General features: G+C 40.5%; 1 pseudogene; it reads left to right on the top strand.

Moving 5' to 3' along the window:
• Window positions 1-3,489: 3,489 nt before the first annotated feature.
• On the top strand, window positions 3,490-4,352 carry LOC112672325 (RWD domain-containing protein 4-like; annotated as a pseudogene).
• The last annotated feature ends 253 nt before the right edge of the window (window positions 4,353-4,605 follow it).

Below are 4,605 nucleotides of genomic sequence, written 5' to 3'. Positions count from 1 at the left end.
TGCCTGTGTGCCTCTTTCTGTGTCTCTCATGAATAAATAAATAAAATCTTTTAAAAAAAGAAAAGAAAAAGAAACTAGAAAAGGAAGAGCCAACTGAACCCAAAGTAAATGAGAGGAGGGCAAAATAAATATGTGTGGCAATCAATGAAGCAGAAAACAGACATGTACAGAAAAATCAATAAAACCAAAGAACCTAGTTCTTTGGAAAATATATATAACATTGATAAATTTATAACCAAACTGATCAGGAAAAAAACAAGGAAGGACAAAAATTACTAGTATCGAGAATGGGAGGGAGAGGGAATACTACTCTAGATCCTAGGACCAATATGATCAAAAGGAAACATTATTGACAACTTTATGCTAAACAATTCAGCAACATTGATGAAAATGAACAAGTTGTTTGAAAGGTACAGATTAGCAAACCTCAGGTAAGAAGTAGGTGACTGGAATTAGCTCTATCTCTACTAAAAAAACAACAACTGAATTTGTATAGCTAAAAAGCTTCACAAAAAGAAAACTTCAGGGGATCCCTGGGTGGCGCAGCGGTTTGGCGCCTGCCTTTGGCCCAGGGCGCGATCCTGGAGACCCGGGATCGAATCCCACGTTGGGCTCCTGGTGCATGGAGCCTGCTTCTCCCTCTGCCTGTGTCTCTGCCTCTCTCTCTCTGTGTGTGACTATCATAAATAAATAAAAAATAAAAAAAAGAAAAAGAAAACTTCAGGCCCCAGTGACTTCACTGGTAGATTCCACCAAATAGTTAAGGAAGAAATAATACCGGTTCTATCCACTCTCTTACAGAAGTTGGAAGATGAGGGACCATATCCCTCATAAACACAGGTACAGAAATCTATAAGAGAATATTAGCAAGTAGAACCCAGCAATACTTAAGAAAGATAATATGTCACGGTAAAGTGGGGTTTATCCCAGAAACACAAGGTCTGATCAACACTCAAAAATTTATCCATGTATGGGCACCTGGCTGGCTCGGTTGGCAGAGCCTGACTCTTGACCTCAGGGGTTGTGAGTTCAAGCCCCACAGTGGGTGTAGATATTACTTAAATAAATAAAAACTTTAAAAAAAATCAATCCTTGTAATGAAATTAAGAAAAGAACTCCATTTACAATGGCATAAAACATACTTAAGAATACATTTCATGACAGAAGTGCAAGATGTATATACTGAAAACTACAAACTCTTGAAGTAAGGAAGGTCTAAGTAAATGGGAAGATGCCCCATGTTCATGGACCAGAAGACTTAACATCATGATGGTAGTACTCCCCAAACTGACCGACAGATTCAACACACACCTTAAGAAAACCCCAGTGATTTTTTGGCAGAAATTGACAAGTTGCTGCTAAAATTCAAAAGATCCAGGATAGCCAAAACAATCTTGAAAAAGGAGAACAAAGAATTGAAAGACTCATACTTCCCAATTTCAAAAATTATTACAAAGCTAAAGTAATCACTATTGTCTGGTACAGGGGTGCCTGGGTGACTCAGTGATTAAGTGTCTGCCTTTGGCTCAGGTCATGATCCCAGGGTCCTGGGATTGAGTCCCACATCAGCCTCCCCACAGGGTGTCTGCTTCTCTCTCTGTCTATTTCTCTGCCTCTATCGCTTCTCGGCCTTTTGGCTAAGATCAAGTGTACTATTTCTCTGCCTCTCTCTGTGTGTCTTTCATGAATAAATAAATAAATTTAAAAAAAAGTTGTGCGGTACTGATATCAGGATAGAAATATAGATCAATGGAATATATAACTAACTTTTAAATCTCAATAAAACATAAAACTCATTTAAAGAAAATTTTCAGGGAACCCTGGGTGGCGCAGCGGTTTAGCGCCTGCCTTTGGCCAGGGGCGCGATCCTGGAGACCCAGGATCGAATCCCATGTCAGGCTCCCGGTGCATGGAGCCTGCTTCTCCCTCTGCCTGTGTCTCTGCCGCGCGCTCTCTCTCTCTCTCTCTCTGTGTGACTATCATAAATAAATTTAAAAAAAAAATAAAGAAAATTTTCAGTAGATACTTTACTAAAGAAGACCTATGAATGGCCAGTAAGTATTTAAAGTAATTGAACATCATGAGTAATTATAGAAATAGAAACTAAAAAATCCAACGGGTTACCACTACACACTACCAGAATTGCTAAACTCAAAAAAACTAACAGTACCAAGCATAAACTAGAATATAGAGCAACTGGTACTTTCATTCATTAATGGCAGGAATGCAACTTACCATTTGGCCAGAAATATGTCCACAAATGTCCATAGCAGCTTTATCCATAAAGCCAAAAAGCTGGAAACAACCCAGCGAATGCAGAAGCACAAAGAAATTTTGGATATCAACAAAGTAACTCACATCTTGATTGTGGTGATATATGTGCATACATTTGTCAAAACTCATTTAGCTGTAAAATTTAAATGAATTTCATGCTATGTAAATTATACCTTAATAATGTAATGATATGGGCAGCCCCGGTGGCTCGGAGGTTTAGCGCTGCCTTTGGTCCAGGGTGTGATCCTGGAGAACCGGGATCAAGTCCCATGTCAGGCTCCCTGCATGGAGCCTGCTTCTCCCTCTGCCTGTGTCTCTGCCTCTCTCTCTCTCTCTGTCTAATAAATCAATAAACAAATAAATAAAATCTTTAATAATAATAATATAATGATATTAGTAATATTATAATGATTTTTTAAAATAATAAACATCATTATTTAATCGTTCTGAAGCAAAGGCATAAGTACCAGGGGGAACATTTAGTATGGAATCCTGAAATCTGAGAAGATTTCCCTGAAGAAGTGAAATCCTGAGTGAGATACTAAAGAGATCCATAAACGAGCAAGTGGGAAAGGGAAAGAAGAAAGCAGAGGAAGGAATGTGTGCAAAGGTCCTGAGGTTTGAATCCTCTCCACAGTAGTCTTTCCAATAGAAATCCACTCTGCTTGCCCAACCCTCACACCAGTGGGTAGTTCACTGCTGCAATTATTGTAATTAATAACCATGACCACTGTTCATTGAAGACTTATTGTGTCTTTGACTTCATACCAGGCAATTATTCTTCATCATGTTTAGTCTTCAAAATTGTACCCATGAGGTAGATTCAATTAGTATACCCTTTTATGGATAAGAACTTCAAGGCTGGTAGACATGAGGTAATTTGTCCATGTCCACACATCTAGCAAATGCCAGAGCCAGAATTCACACTCAGGCTTGTGAAACTCCAACCCCCGAGTTCCTAGCCACCACCCTATATACCTTCAGTCAGACAATTCACTGGTTCTCCTCTGCAGGCTGCACATCTCTACCTCTCTACTAGCTCTACTTCTTAAAATCTAGTTTCCAAACCCTTCATTGTCCATTATCTGTAAACACACCAGGTTGTCCACATCCTTCTTGAAATTCAGCTCCCAAACCTAACAACTCAGTAATAATGTTGGAAGAGAAGGCTGTGGCTGTCAAGTTAATGAACTATTGCAATAAGATCTCTTGAAACCCGGGCTTCGCGCTGCCGGGAGGCCCGGGTGGCGCGCGGTGCTCTGTCCGCGGTGCGAGGAGTGTGCCTCCCGCAGCCCCGGGGCGCAGAGAGCGCGGAGGAAGGGTCGGGGCCGCCCACGCTGCTCTCGCTGTCTCGCCGTCGCAAACGCCCTCCCGGGGGTGGGGGGGCGTCCCCCGACCGGCGCGATGGGAGCCAACGAGGACCAGGAGATGGAACTGGAAGCCCTACGTTCTATTTATGAAGGGGATGAAAGTTTCCGGGAATTGAGTCCCGTTTCATTTCAATATAGGATCATCGGCTGTAAAGCAGAGCATATTAGCCAAGTTACAGGAAGCGGTAGAGGTCAATCTCGGGACTGCCATGACCTACACGTTGTTTGAGTACGCCAAGGACAATAAAGAGCAGTTCATGGAGAATCACCAGCCTGTGAATTCTACGATCCCCATAAGCAGTATCATCTCCGTTGAAACTCCTAATACAGCCCCATCGAGTAAGAAAAAAGACAAAAAAGAACAGCTTTCAAAAGCCCAGAAACGTAAGCTGGCAGATAAAACAGATCACAAAGGAGAACTTCCTCGAGGATGGAACTGGGTGGACGTGGTGAAGCATTTAAGCAAAACTGGCTCTAAAGATGATGAATAGTACTTGGAATTGAAGACAAGAGAAGAGCATCCTTTAAAAAGTAAACTGGGTTCAAAATCCTTCATTACTCTTTTCTGCTATTGAGGTGGCTTTTTATAAAACAGAATTTTTTTGTATGTTTCTTATGTAAAAAATGTTTTAAGCTGAAAGTTCATGAAGAGATCTGGTTGTATTAAATTATTTTCACAAACTTGCCTTAATAAAAGGTGAAATGTTACCGTTTAGCATTATTTTTGAAGATGGTTGAGCTTTGTAAATGGACAAAATGGGAAATAATAAATAATCAATGTGAGTTTATATGATCTTATCCTAGTGGATGTGATATTTTTTAAAGGAGCAGGAAGCCTTTTTGAAACTCTCATCCCAGTGGAGAATATTGAGTGAACAGTTATTCTGCGGCATGATCCATATTAAGACTTCTCATCTTAGTGAAGTCTTCATCTCTTCTTTCTCTCAATTACTGAAGCATA

This window comes from Canis lupus, chromosome 28 (assembly GCF_003254725.2).
Source record: "Canis lupus dingo isolate Sandy chromosome 28, ASM325472v2, whole genome shotgun sequence".
NCBI classification, from domain to species: Eukaryota; Metazoa; Chordata; class Mammalia; order Carnivora; family Canidae; genus Canis; species Canis lupus.
The sequence above is the reverse complement of the archived record's forward strand: the minus strand, read 5'-3'. Positions and strand labels throughout refer to the sequence as shown.